Source organism: Monodon monoceros, unplaced genomic scaffold, assembly GCF_005190385.1.
Source record: "Monodon monoceros isolate NGI ecotype Baffin Bay Population unplaced genomic scaffold, NGI_Narwhal_1 Super_Scaffold_11, whole genome shotgun sequence".
In the NCBI taxonomy this organism is placed as follows: Eukaryota; Metazoa; Chordata; class Mammalia; order Artiodactyla; family Monodontidae; genus Monodon; species Monodon monoceros.
This window is the reverse complement of record NW_021703767.1, coordinates 78,811,931-78,827,752: the sequence shown is the minus strand read 5'-3', so window position 1 is coordinate 78,827,752 and position 15,822 is coordinate 78,811,931. Positions and strand designations below refer to the sequence as shown.

The 15,822-nt window shown below is 40.3% G+C and overlaps 1 protein-coding gene across 8 annotated transcripts in view; it reads left to right on the top strand.

Moving 5' to 3' along the window:
• Window positions 1-15,822, top strand: part of LPP (LIM domain containing preferred translocation partner in lipoma) — a 682,060-nt gene that overhangs the window by 505,879 nt on the left and 160,359 nt on the right. The gene's annotated exons all lie outside the window — the stretch shown is intronic.

Genomic DNA, 15,822 nt, shown 5'->3' with positions numbered 1-15,822 from the left:
AACCTGTTCCATCATAGACCATGTCTTCAATATATTGACCATATTTACATTTGACAAACTCTTTTTTTTTTTTTTTAAACATCTTTATTGGGGTATAATTGCCTTACAATGGTGTGTTAGTTTCTGCTTTATAACAAAGTGAATCAGTTATACATATACATATGTTCCCATATGTCTTCCCTCTTGCGTCTCCCTCCCTCCCACTCTCCCTATCCCACCCCTCCAGGCTGTCACAAAGCACCGAGCTAATATCCCTGTGCCTTGCGGCTGCTTCCCCCTAGCTATCTACCTTACTACGTTTGTTAGTGTGTATATGTCCGTGACTCTCTCTCGCCCTGTCAAAGCTCACCCTTCCCCCTCCCCATATCCTCAAGTCCGTTCTCCAGTAGGTCTGCGTCTTTATTCCTGTCTTACCCCTAGGTTCTTCATGACATTTTTTTTCCCCTTTTGACAAACTCTTAAAGATTTCTATAATGCTTCCAAGGGTAGTTATCTTCAAACCTACTCTGTGAAGTATAGGTAGAACCCACTTGGTCCAGAATAAGGTCTAGAGAGATCAGGTGACATATGCTAGGTCATGTGACTAGTATGTGGCAGATTTAGGGCTGAAACCCTAGTCCTCTGGCTCTGACTCTGGTATTTGTTATAGTATCTGACATCTCAGGCTCCATCTGACCTCCTTGCTGTTTGCTGTGGGTTAGGCTTTCCGTTTGGAAGTTAGAACTTGCCAAAGCTAAACTGACAAGCTTCTAAGTTTGCCATAGTAATGCAGGTGTGATATACCCTTCGAAGTGAAAAATGCGTGGCTTTAAAGGGACTGCTCCACGCGTTTAAAGAGAAGTTTTCATTTATTTCCCAATTTTACCTCTAATTTTTTTTTAACATTCCGCAAAATGTTCCAAGTTTCTTTAATCTACAAGTTGGAAGTGAGAGGTTGGCCTAATTTCTGTGTTCCCTTCGAGCACAAGCAATAACACATTTTAAAGGATGATAAATAGCAGTGTGAAATATAGATGGGTTCTATAAATACTCACCAAAATCCCTGTAGTCAGAACCAGGTAGAATAAGAGAATAGTCACGGCATTCTTCTCTCCTTCCCCATCCTCCCTCTTCTAGAGGTAGTTTCGTGGTTAAGAACACAAACACTAGAGCCAGACAGTCCAGGATTTGAATCTTGGCTCTCCCTGTACTACCTGCAAGACTGTAGACAATCTATCTAACCTTCCAGGGCCTCTGTTTTCCTCATTTGAAGAAACAGGTCTAATGCTATTTCATGTAATTTGTAGAACATTGATTTAGTACAATGCCTGGACATTTTTAGTTGGTAATTATGGTTACCTCTTATCACTGTTGTTTATCTTCATCCAAGACCCTTTTTCTTACCCTTTAGGATACGTCTGTCTGTGTCTTTTCCATAGAGAAGAAATAGTACCAGCTACATTTAACGTCAGTTTATGCTACTGTGTTGTGGGGTGTTTTGCATTTCTAATCTTATCTTCACCTTTCTAATCAAAGTGCTGACTCATGCATATCTGCCACCTTGTGCCGGCTCAGTAAATACGATTTGGATTAATAAATTTTAATTTTAACTTACGAGAGCAACATAGCCAAAAGTTTAGAAAACAGAGAAGCGAAAACACCGACAGTGCAACACTCATAATACCACACATGGTATAGCAGTCAAGGCCATGGACTGTAGTTGTATTTGAATCCTGGCTGTGATACCTTGAGCACTATACTTACAACTCCAGGCTTCAGTTTCTTCATCGCTGAATAAAGACAATAAGAGTAACTACCTGAGCAGGAGGTTGGGAGGGTGAGGTGCATTTGAAGCATTTCGAACAGGTCCTGACTCGCTAAATCTTAGCTTGGAGAGAACCGGACCCAGAGAGGGGAAATGACTATCTAAGTTGAATTTAGCAAGTTTATGGCAAAGAGGGACCTAAAATTCCTAACCACCAGGCTGCTCTGTGTTTGTTTCCTATAAAGACTTCTTAGTTGGGGAAAGTAATTTTTGACTCCTAGTTACTATCCAAGATTGCAGATTAAGCTAAAGAGACAGTAAAGCACATTTAGCTTTTTTTTCAATCTGGTTTTGTGTGACAGTGTTTCATATCAACTGGAACATAGATGCCTATGTAGATTTCTAAGGGGCAAATGGGGAGGATTCCTGAAAACGTACAGCCAAGCTTTTCTTAAAGACAGCATATCGCTCTGTGGAACCTGCAAAAGCAAATAAACAAACAAATAAATAAACAGCTTCCATCATGATTCTCATCTTTTATGTGTTGGCACAGCCCTTGCGGCAAAATCCCAGGGCCCCCATGTTTCTCTACTCTGACCTTCCTCTAGGCACTGAGTTGTTGGCGTCAGAAATCATCACAGCTACTTGTATGCTCATTTTCTTCAGCCTCTCACTAAAGCAATCATTTTTTTTTTAAGATCAGCAGCGAAAAGCAAACATTTCAGTGAGCAGTATGCCCTCGAGTCTGGAGCAGCTGACCTGCTGTGCAGAGGTCATGGGCTGATCTGTTGACATCTCCTCCTGCAGCCTCATGTAGGGGTGGATGTCCCAGTAGACAGTTCCCTCACTTTCACTAAAGTCTTACGGACATCTTCATGCACAGCACAGTGAAACTAACAAAAGGGAACATAGAGGGCAGAAGAGCCGAAGGTCAATTACATGTGATTTTTACCTGAAATGAAAGATGATAACTGATCAACTTGACTCTCTCGTGTGTCCCTCCTGGGGTCTTCACCTGGAATGTCATTCTTGCTACATCTCTGCATGTCCAAATTCCATATTCATCCAAGACGTGCTTAAAATGCCACCTTCCCTTGTGAGTGTGCCTTCATCTTCCCAATGTGAGCCACCTCCTCTTTCTCTGTGTTCTGGTAGCATTGATTAAAACATTTAACTTGGGTTATTGTATTTTTGGATATATTTCCAGATGTCTAATATTGCCTACTACACCTCTTAGAGGGCAGGGCCATGTCTCAGTTATTTCTTTAATTTCTTTAGCTCTAGCACTTGCTAGGCACTCGGCAATTGTGCTTTGAGTAAATGTATTACTTAAAATTGTCTGCTCAGTTATGTTTAGTTTCTGTGCCATTAGGAACTTGCTAGGTTGCATCTCATATGTGAAACAATGTGATCTTTAATGTGCTTGATGTACTGTAACATCTTGTACTTGTTCTTCTCCCACAAGCTCATTTTATATTCAAGAAGCAATGTGAGCTGAGTCCATAACATTCAGCATTGTCATGAGGGTGGAGGCACTGCCTGCCGAGTGACCTGGGTCAGTCACTGCAATACGTCTCTTGGTTAGAAAAAGCATAAAGCCAGTAATAACTTGCTTCCTACCTATCAGCGAGGCTGGTTAGAATGACAGTGATGATGAAACATATAGAGTTTTTGATGATATCCATGGTGGTGTTATAACAATAACTGTTGTTAAGTTTCTGGCACTTAATGATATCAAATCCACTTCATTCTTTTTTTTTTTAATTTTATTTATTTATTATTTTTGGCTGTGTTGGGTCTTTGTTGCTGTGCGCAGGTTTTCTCTAGTTGCGGCGAGCGGGGCCCACTCTTCGTTGCAGTGCACTGGCTCCTCTTTGCGGTGGCTTCTCTTGTTGCAGGTTATGGGCTCTAGGCGCACAGGCTTCAGTAGTTGTGGCACGTGGGCTCAGTAGTTGTGGCTCTCGGGCTCTAGAGTGCATGCTCAGTAGTTGTGGCGCACGGGCTTAGTTGCTCCGCGGCATGTGGGATCCTCCCGGACCAAGGCTCGAACCCGTGTCCCCTGCATTGGCAGGCGGATTCTTAACCACCCCAGTTCATTCTTATTATAGTGACACTTTCAACCCCATCCTTCTGGGTCTTATTCTCTAGTTACTAGAACTTGAGAGGCAGTTTCTAGAATCAGTGTGGTTGGATACATATCCTAGCTCCTTCTCACACCAGCTCCGTGACTTTGAGCAAAGCTCTTCGGAGTCTCTGTGTCTGTTTCCTCATCTGTAAAGTGAGGTAGCAAAAGTGTTCGTGTAGTTGGATTATTTCAGAGGCCAAATGAGGTAACACATGTAGACAGTAAGTGACTCCATAAATGGTATTATTATAATCCCTGGGCATTGAATAAGGCCCTGGATCAAGAAAATTCTTACCAGAAGGAAGTATTTCTTTCAGAAAGCCATGTGTGTCATTAGGAAACAATGGAAGACAAAAAGGAAGACAAAAAGAGAGGGGAGATATTGAGGCCAACTTGCCTAGGACTCTGGACTCCCCTGTGACGACAAGTGGCTTGTGGGGTCTGCATCATGTGAGGAGAGACACCTTTTGTGAAGTCAAGGAAAAGGAGACTGGCATGGGGGTGACACCAGCACAGCCTGCAGACTCCTCTGGGGACCACATCTGTTCGTGCCAGCTGTTGTCAGTCTGTGTAAGCTCGCCGAGAATAACAGCCATGATTTTCACGTTAAAGCAGCTTCCATCTCAGGATCTCAGAATGCTGCATAAATGGAGGTGAGGGCTCCCAAAGTCGTGCCAAGAGGGAATGTACTTTATGGGGCATCGAGAATGCATCACTGTGCTGAGTGCATCTTTCACTGTGGAAAAAGAACGAACTAGTTTCAAAATAGACCTCTTTCCTGATTTGAGCCCTTCTTGATTCCACCACTCATTTTTTAGGTGACCTGGGACAGCTCAGTTCCCCTCCTTGACTGTCAGTTTTCTCCTTATAAATGAGGGGATTCACCTACCACTAAATGATCTCTAGTGTGTTCTGTTTCTGGAATGCTCAGAGAGTGCCGGGGATCTACAGTTACCTCCCAGTAGACTACCGCAGACTACAGCGTTTTACATTTCGGTGAGGCCCAAGTTCTTATAGAATAGAATATTGCGTAGTGTTTTATTCATGCTTGGACTTTTAACCCAGCAGAAAAAAAATTATTACTTTGGTCACTAGGAAATGGTACTGTCTTTTAGTTTTTTATATCAGAGTATTAATGACCCTTTACATGATTTTTCCTTTGCTCACTTCTAGTACGGTGCTAGTTACCATTTCTTTTTACTGTTTTAAGATTTAGCATTACCCCCCAGAGATTGATAAAGGAAGTAGTCTTTTGAAGAGCAGTTCTACTTCTCTTGCTGAATCGTGAATGAAGACATCAAAAGTGGCCCTGTCTCTCTACTTCTTGTGCTCAGTCCACCTACATCAGAATTACCCAGGACGCTTGTTATTTTCTAGGTTGCCATCTTTCTAAACAGTAAATACTGCATATTTACAAAACAGAAACAAACTCACAGACATAGAAAACAAACTGATGGAAACCGAAGGGGAAAGGCAGGGGAGGGATAAATTAGGAGTTTGGGATTAGCAGATACAAGCTACGATATATAAAATAGATAAACAACAGGGTCGTACTCTGTAACACAGGGAGCTATATTCAATATCTTGTGATAAACTAGAAGGGAAACGAATATGAAAAAGAATATATTTACATATATTCAACTGAATCGCTTTGCTGTACACCAGAAATTAACACAACACTGTAAATTAACTATACTTCAATTAAAAAAAAATTGTTGGTATTTGTCCCTTAGGAAGTTTCCTTTGATAGTTCAAGACTTCATAATACAAGATTAAATTCTCCTAAACATAAGTAGATAGATCATAAAATCCCTCTGAAAAAAAATGCAGACGGGTTGAGAGGCTGAGGCAGTTGTATAATGGTTAAGCATGCACTTTCTGGATTGATGAGTGCATTCTGATTCCAAGTCCCCAGGTACTGTCAAGGTGATCTCTGCGCCTCAGTTTTCTCATTTGTAAAATTGGAATCTCTGATCTGATGGGGCTGCTGCGGTGATTAAATGAGTTAACGTATTTTGAACATTGTCTGGTCCCTGCTGAACTATTCAGGATACCTTAATTATTTTCAGTGTCATCAATTATAAATCAATAAATATATAAATTAAATCCTGACATATTTCTACCTTTCAGAGCTTATGGAAGGAGATACTCCTTCAACAGAATTACTGTTATTTGAATGAAGGCTGCTGTTCAGTTAGAAGTGTTCAGTGCTATTGACCTTTAGATTCAGCATCAGGGCGTGATCTACTTCCCCCTCTGCTGCAGTGCTGATGAATGGCACTGAGTCATTCATATTCCCTCATCCACCTTTCTGCCACATTTGAAGGGTAGCCATAGCTCACATTTGACAGACTGTTGGTGAGCATTTAATACAAGTCATGAGCCCCTATTAAATATTAGCACATGCCATGTGTCATCTTAGGTATTACAATGGCCCTGAAATGGAAGCATTCCCTATTCCCTGCCTGCCCCCCACCCCCGACCCCATTTACAGATGAAGATGCTTATGCTAAGAGATGTTTAAAAAAACTTGTGAAGTGTTATGCAAAATAAGGGATATAACTTGCTATTTGAACCAGCTTTTGCTGCTTCCAAAGCCCACACTTTCTCCATTACACCACAATCAATGTTTCTGAAAGTAAATGGGGCCACATTGGTCTCCAACCTCTGATATAATTAGCATCATGCTTTCATCAGTGAGGTTGACTGTCTTGATTAATCTTTATGACAGATCATGTAAGTTTCATATTTCTACATGAATATATAGAGGCAGCTGTAAATTAGTGGAAAAACAGTGAGCTGGGATCAGAAGACTCTTGTTTAAATCTTGGCTCTGCCCCTTCCTATGGGTGTGATTTTGGCTAAGTCACTTAACATAGTCACTTAACAAACCACTAACGTTGTTTGTTTCTTTGTACAGAAGACACACGTTCCTGCCTTGCAAAGCATTAAATAAAATGCAGCGTGCGTGTGTGTTGCCCCAGAGTTCCTTGTTGCCTGTGAAGGAGCGTGGAAATGCAAAGGCCTTTCTTCCTTTGCTTCAAGTCCCAATGCAATCTTCTCATCCCCCGTGGCGTGTTTTTGCTATGCCCCAGTCCTCTGTAACTTCTCTTTCCTCTAAATTCACATCATCCATTGGAGTATTCACGTGGTATCTATTACTGTGTAGCATATCTTAAGGATAAGAATAAGCTCTTAATCTGTGCAGGCAGTGAATGATTTACGTGGGCCATCTCATTTAACTCATGGGGTGCATCCTGTTGACCCCATTTTACGGTTTATGCAACTAATACTTCGTAACATGAAGCATCTTGCCCTGAGTCACACTAGTGGTAAGTGGTGGATGTGGGATTTGAATCCAAGCAGGTAGCCAGCCCCTAGAGCCTATACTCTTAAGTGTCTAAACCATACTGATTACCATGAGCAGTCAGTGTTTTGCTTCGTTCTCTATTTCTCCCTCATGTGCCTTGATTTCTTGACTGAATTATAAATTCCTTGAACTGGAATTTCAATTCCAGTAATTGAGATATTGAATACCCCTCAGTTATCTTGATGATTGCCATAATGCCTAATTACTAGCATTTGTGGATAATTTAATGTAGATTTCACCGAGGGTACAGTTTTTCACACTGCTTCAGTATCCTGGAAGCAAGGACTTTTGACTCCTTGCTTGTCTTTGTCTCCAGAAGCTAATCTTCCCACCACGTTGAGCTACTTTGATTTGATTTTCACAGGTCAAGCAAAAAACCTTTTCTCTGTTATTCTCATGGACACACTTTGCCTGCCTCCCCGCCAAGGCCCAGAAATCCAGTGTGATCAGTGCATCTGTCAGAGGATGGACTTGTTTGCGGCGGGTGGCATTGTTACTGAACAAAACACATGCCCTCCCTTTGCATCTTAAGTGCCTTGGATTGCTGAGCAAGAACCTTTCTGACTCAAATGAAAACCACCTTGTGTTAGGTGAAATATGGGGAGTTAACCATTTGTTTGCTGGCGTGCATTTCCCACGAAAAACTCAAAAACAGAAATTCACCTCAGCCATGGAAAGTGATGTGCCAAGCGTCATATTTGCATATTAAAACCGAAAACTGATTTGCATGTTATTTCAGTGTCTTGTGTCACGTTCAGGCATCTGTCAAGCCCACTTAGATAGAAACAGCATGTATAATAGGAAAGTGTTTCTGTGCATATCTGACTGAAAATCTAGGTGCCTTTATTTTTTTCAACAAATTGTCCCCACTTTACATTCTTCTTTTGCTTCTGGCTTTGTGTCTGAAAATGCTAAACACAAGACTGAAATCCCATGTCTTGTAAAGAATAGTTCTTATTTTTTAAGGGTCATCCATTTTTTACTATATTTAGATGATTTTAAAATATTAAAGAAAAAAATTAATATTCCCATCATCCTAACATGAGCTGTTAACATGTTGGTATTTTTTTCTTCCAGTATCTGTTTTTTTTTGTACCTACATAGACACACACGCTGGCACCCTCACATATATATTTGTATACATTTGGAATTATCAGATAGTACTATTTTAATATCTTTCTGTTTTTTTTTTTAACATGATAATGACAAGAATTGTGAAACAATCTAAATATGTAACAGTAAGGAATTGGTAAAGCCCCAGTGAATTAGAACCATGGTCAAGGCTGGAGCCCTGGTAAGAGAAACAGTAAGATGTCTGGTTGAGGGTGGCTTTTCTGTGGGACAGTGCCTGGAAAGTAGCGCATTGTGGTAACACTTTTCCCCAGTGTTGGAGCAGCTAGCCCTTTGCATTGTTCCAGGCAATCAAATAAAGATGAAATGTCTTTTCAGCGGAAGTCACTGCCAGGTACTAGTGGAGCACAGCAAAGACCGAGACCTCGTTTTGTTTGAAAATGCAACCTTGAACAACAGTTCATCCCATTCATCAAACTTTTTATGTCTTGAGTCTTGTTGAGGTGAAACCTACCAATGGAAATAATGTCTTGTCATTGTCTTTCCTTTGTTGTATCAGATCCCTTCTGCAGAGCACACATCGGCCTAATTAATGGAGCAAAGAAATGCAGGTAGCTTTTAGCTCTCGTGCTGTGGAAATAGCTTCTAGAGCCAGCAAAGCATACCTTCACCAAATGTCATGTGTTTCAAGGTTTACAATTAAAAAGACTCAGAGGACTTACATCTCTTGCTACGACAATTAATGTGAAATTCAAATAGACTAGACTGAAGTACTTTATCAGCAGATAGAAGAGTGAAGTTACTGGAGAGATACTATTATCTGCAGACATTCCACTTCCAAGAAGAAAATCTTCTTTGTTAGTGGTTTGTAAGGTGTCCCTCCTGGTAACCGCAACTGTAATTTAAACACAATATTATGTTTAATATTTTACAGAGCTTCTTCATATGAATTAGATATTAGTATCTTTCAGTTTATAGATGGGAAAGTCTAATAGAGAAACAAACCCTTGGGGAACTGAAATGGTGCCCTAGCTGTCAGGGCCCGAAATAAACATGCTCCAAGCGAGGCACTCTTAAGGCTACCCTCATACTTTGGGGACTGGTGGGGTGGGCATGGAGAGAAGGCACTACCTCTCAGCTCAGCCTATGTTACCATAATTCTCTGGTGTGCAAACACCACAGCCCCTAGGCGGACACCCAGCACTTTCCCCTGGCTGCGGTGACATCCAGCAACTCCACCAGGCTGTCATTCAGAATCATCAGTCCTTGGCTATGACTCCATATTTGGCCTAAGAAGGGTGATTTAGGGGCATCCATGCATGGCATGAGAAAGGGAATATGAAAAACGGGTTGTAAGAAAACAAACCTTTTGAAAGTTGAAGACTAACTGGCATGGATTTCGAAGGTAAAATCAAACTTTTAAAGTCAGATTTTCTGGATGGTCTCCTTTGTGCCCTTAACCATTCATTCTCCAAGAAAATGGACCTTGGGAATAGAAGAACTAAGCACATGCCTTTCTGCTCCCATACAGCTGTGAGGATTGTTCATTGGTGGGTTTCTAATTGTTAATAAGTGGTTCTCCTCCTCCCCCTTCCTTCTCTGAGACCCATTGCTTTAAACCTGAAGCAGGGTGGGTGTCCAGCACATCATCTACCTTTGGCCTGCTTGAAGTGGGGTGCTCCTTCCACTGAACAGTGAGATGTTGAGCATAGAGTATGATAATTCAGTGAGAGTCAGAAAGTAGAAGCAGCCTCAGGAAATTGCAAACTGCAAACTTGACACAGTTAAATAAGGGGAGAAAAAAAGAACGAAAATATCAGAAATATATTTTTTCTGGCAGGCTTTCAGCTCAAAATGGGGCTAATTCTACCATTTGAAAGAAGATAATTTCAGTGTTTCTTTTTTCAAGAACGTGTAATTGAAGTTATTTTCCCTCTGAGAGAAGGAACCTCTTGTACATCATTGCAAATGGACAAGAAAAATGAGAAGCTCTGGTACCTAGAGTGATAGAGTATTCATTATCATGTAATCCCTCTGAATATCTTGGCTGCCTTTTCCCAGTGTTGTATCTGCCTGGGCAGTGCTTTTCTGGTAAGGTTCAGATTTGTACTAAGTTCCAGTTACCTAGCACTCTGTAACTAGGAAATCAACAACAGGTAAGGACTCATGGGAGAAAAATGGCCCATGGCGAGGTCAACATCAGAGTAACCCAGAGGCTGATGTGATGACAGATTAGGTGGCCATTTTGTAATAACGGATTCTTAACACATACATTTAATTAGTTAAGTTGGTGATAACAAAGATTCAAGGAGGTGGGTGTTCTCCTAGGGGTCTTTGCTGTTTTCACCTTAGTGTAGGCTGTTTACCATGCTTCCTTTTCTCTTTAGGAGGGACAGTTCTGCTTTCCCCACCCAAGGAAGGGTGGTGGTAGGAAAGGGTGGTTAACCTTTGTATGTTCTTGATTTCATGCCCCATGTGTAGTGAAAGTTCTGTAGGCTGCAGAAACCCTGTGACCTGCCAGCTGCTTACTCAGATTTAGAATGCTGAATGAAGTTCTAGATTGTTTCAGGGGATGCTGACAAGTGATTTAAGTCCTCATGTAAATGGAAATCTCTATAATAATGAGGTCTCCACTTGCTGAGTGTGTCTGTTTTTATAAGCTACAAAGCTGCCATAAATATGAATACCTGTGATTTCACTATAAATATCTATAAATATGTGCATGTTATGGGTACAAAAACGTGATAGAGTTAAAATCAAAGGAATCTTTGAAAACACCATTTTACACATAAACATACCGAGGCTCAGGGAATAGAAATGATTTGATCCAAATGACTGGATAAAGTTAAAGGTGGAACTAAGATTAGAGAGATAAATAGGTCTTTTGACTTAATAGGTTCTGATGTAAGAAAATACAAAACACTTCAAATACCATGAAGTGTTATATAAGTATGATGGATACTGTTATTTGTGCTGTTCTTAATCTGGCAGAGTTTTTTTGCTCACCAAGTAGATTCTGTCCATATGCATTTTGTTTGCAGAAACAGTCCTTATTTTTGCACAGTCTCATCCATAACCTTTACCAGGGACCTAGATCCAAATTTGGCTGTGGTATTCATATTAGGCCTTCCCCAGAACGATAATCAGCTGGGCCCCTAGCAAGGAAAGAACCATGGCAGAGAAGAGTCGGCTGTAGATACTTGGACATTTTCTGTGTCCTGACACTTCTGTGTCAGGAAAAAACAATATTTTTCACATCTGAGGAAAAAATCTTCATTGTAGAAAAAGGAAAGTATAAATAAAAGGAATATAAACCACTGCCCATCTCTTTTAACCATTAACCTCTGAGCATATTTCTTTCCAGTCTCCCTTCTGTAACAGTTCGAGGCAAGCCAGCCTGGTCAGTGGATGGCTGTCCTCCAGGAGTGAGCTCCTTTCTTCCTATGCCTCATATGGCTGTATCTAACTGCAAGGGAGAATGGAAAATAGTCTAGCTGTGTGCTCAGAAGGAAGAGGAAACACATTTTGCTCAGGAGTTAGCAAATTTACATAGTACGTATCAGAGTTCTTTTAAAGCATGTTAACCATTAAATTGGTGTCTGGTTGCATTTTTTAAAGTCATCATTCACTTTGGGTATAAGATATTTGCCAATAGGCATATTTCAGAAGCATGACTTTAGTAAAAGTCAGCCCACCATATTAAATCTCCTAAAGATTATCTGTTGCCTAAAACAGTCTTGACTTTGACCACAACCCATTTCTCTAGCCTCATCCTAGCTCTGTTCTTCCTCTATTTCTTAACATTTTTGCTAATATCCATGTTCTTTCATACATACTATTCTTGGAATATCTTTACTGTCTTTCTCTTTCTTTTTTCCTTTTCTTCTTTCTTTCTTTCTTTCTTCCTTTCTTCCTTTCTTTCTCTCTCTCTCTCTCCCTCTTTCTCTCTCTCTCTCTTTCTTTCTTCCTTTCTTTCATCTGGTAAAATCCAGTTTATCCTTCAATATCAAACTAAGTGGTCACCTCCTTTCTGGCAGTGTTCTGTTATCTCAGAACACTGAGTTCATACCTGTGTTTTTGTACTTACACTTTATGGTAATTACCTATTTTCATGTCTCTCTCTTCCTAAACTGAGTTGTCAGAGGCAGGAATCCTGAATAATTTGACTTTATAATGTTAGTACTTGGCATTCCCTTAGGAAAAGTATGTTAAGAGAATTTTGAAGGAATTCTCTGAAATTTATTTTTCAATAATTTCATCTATGGGTCATGCAATGTTTTTTTTTTTCTTTTTTTGCCTTTACTAGGAGGTCCAGGCATTTCAAAGAATGCACATATTAGTGATTAATATTGATACTTATAAGAATGTCTTTTTCTTAGAAAAGGCTAGAGGCTGTGTTTATATTTGTTTTGCAGTGCTTTTGTTTCACTATTTAGCAGTAAGCCTCCACTCTGAAAAAGTCTTTGCTTATTAGATAATACAATCACTATTTTAAAATCCAAATGACTATAGTGATAGAGCTGGAAGGCTTGGAAATAACAATATTGGAATCCAGCGAGGCCTTGAAGTGGAGCCAAAACACGGCCAACTCAGCATACCTAGTCTCAGTCAGGGCTCTGCTGGCTTTCAGGGCTGGTACTGCACACAGCATTGCTCAGTTATCTTTTCTGAGCCTCAATTTCCTCATCCATAAAATAGGATGATATATCACACAGGGCTGTTGTATAAGCGTTTGAGATGACATATGTGAAAGCAGGCACTTTGAAAAGGGTCATACAGATACAAGGAACTGTTATTATGTCACAATGAATATACTGCTGATACTATTCATATTTCTACTTCTGAAGAAATAAAAAACAAAATAATATATCACATCCCCTGCCAGCCCCCCCCCACCCCCCACTTATAAATTTTCAATTGTGTTTTATTGCCCAGACACAATTTTAGAAGCTGCTTATTTAAAAATGATTTGGACACAATTATTACTTTTTCCTAGGATGTGTTGAGTCCTAAGCACTCCCGAGAGAGAGAGAAATTGAAAGGGATCTCTTCATCCCAGTGAGAAAGTGCTAAACAACTACTACTTACGAGATTTGAACCCTGAAGAAAGTCCTGAGCTATATTTTCCTGGGTGTGAGAGGCAACTGGGAAGAACTTGGCTTTTTACCACTATGTATTCCACAGAGGTTGAGTATTACCCACTGGAGGTGGGGACAGTGGGGAGAGTTCTCTAGCCAAATAAGGTCCAGAAACACTGGAAGAGATGATCTCCTGGGGGTCTTTATTCAGAAGGAATACCAGGAATCCAAGATCAGCAATATATGAGATTAGAATCTAAAAGAAAAGAGCCTTTTCCAAACTTCAGAAACAGTATAGCAAGCAAATAGGAAGGAGTATTTGTAGAATAAAAGGTATACTATATGTATTGTTTCTTAAAATCTGTGAAATACTGACAAGGTAAGTACTTTGAAATTAGGCCTCTGCTTGAAATGTAAGTGCTAAAGGTAGAATCTCAATTACTGGCTCCGATTTACAGAGGACAGACTTGGCTTTCTTGCTGCCTTTGTTTATATGAAAAGGGAAGCCAGCAGATTTTAGGGCCAAACAATAATAAATTGTGTCCATTCCCTAAGGGTTCACCCTAAGGCTGGAAGCAGGAATTATCAGATTTTCTCTACTAGTTGTTGATTTAAATTAAAACAGCCACCACCATTAATATTTCATACTTTTCTAGCACTTTCTCTATGGAAAGCAATGTTTGGTTGGAAAAGAATACGTAGAATTTAGAGTCAGGTAATACCAAATTTGGGGCTCAAGTTCTCTCTTAATTGCAAACCTGCAAAAACAAGTTGTAGATAATTTTCCTATCTCGTCTTCAATGTTGTCACCTGAACTGGCATAGTCCCCTCCCTCAGAGGCAGGTTGGGGGATCTAGAGTCCCTTTGTTGCCATGGCTTGAAAGTAGTTAAGCTCTATTTAGCATGAAGTGCAAGCTATCTCATCTTAATTCTAACAAAGACCGTGAGGTAGCATTGCAAGCCCATTTTACAGAAGGGGGTCTCAAGTTCAGACAGGTTCACAAGCTCACCTCATTAAATCTGTCTCCAACCACAATGCCACTGCCACACCATATATCCCTTCACTATCTCTGGCCACAATAATTTTATGTTCGTATATGAATATTTCTGTAAAATTTTCTTGAAAGTTGATAGCATATATGAGCAATTTGAAGTTTAATTATACTAGCAAATCACTCCTCCAGTGTTTATATCTGCATACACTCCCCCCAATATAGTGTGCTTTATAGAACTGATGATCATCTGTGTCTGCCTTTCACCCTCACTAGACTCCAGTCCTTTCAAAGGCAAAGACTGTGTCAAAAACGTCTTTGTGTTCCTCCCTGATGCTTGCAGAGGGTACACAAAATAGGCACTGTAAGAACGTGTGCATAAACTAATGAGCAAAACAAATGTGAATGAGTCAAGAACTTCTTTAACCCTCACACTAACTGAATAGGGCACGCATTATTTGCAGTTTAGAGGAGGCCCCGAGATTAATGTTTAGGACAAATGAGTGAATCTAGGATGGGCTCTTATCCTGGCTTTAGCCTAATTAACCCTGCTGGATCTTTTTGGGTGTCAATTTCTTTACCTCACAATGAGTAGATTGAGGTAATGATCCTGCAGATGCCAGATGAAAGATAATTAGAGAGAAAAGGCCAAATAGGTGCCAATCAACAATTTCACATATGTTTAGAAGGCATTTCATGCCCTAGCCATAACACAAGTAATTAATACCCTTCTTAGTTGTTGAAATGTTGCTGGTAATAATAATATGAAACTTTTGTACAAGGATTTGTTCTTCACATCCAAGAACTCATTTGGTATAGTGAAGATAACGGGTGAATGAGTATGCAGCTTCAAGTCTTGTTGAACTGATTCTTGTAAACTATTCATGAAAGGAGAAACTCTTGGTCAACAATCTTAAGACCGCATAAGATCAAGGCAGTGCATTCCCAATGTCAGCTCTTCCCATTTGCCATGGGGGATAGTATCACTGATAGTTCTAAACCTTTAACAGTCTTTTTATTTTTAATACTTTGAAGATACTGGGGTGTAATATCGGAAGTGGTCAAAGTTATAATATAGGCAAAGGAAAATCTACCAAATTCCCTCTTACTTGCATAGCACCAGCTATTTTACATCTGGCCTCTGGTCTTTCTTCTTTCTTTACATACTTTAGATTCTTGGTTGATCACCTCAAGTGTTCTTTCACCTGACATTTGGTTCCCTTGCGTTGCTTTAATTCAGGCACATCCGCCTATTTAACACCAATCTAGTGTTTACCGCTGCTGATTTACCTCCTCATTTGACACCTGGTGGTTTGCAGTGCAGGGGTGGTCTGGTGGGGTGGGGCAGGGGGGTTACTCAACCTCCTTAACTGGAACACAAGGCCCTTCACTTTGTGGACCCCATGTACCCAATAATATTCATCTCTTTTCTTATCTCAGAC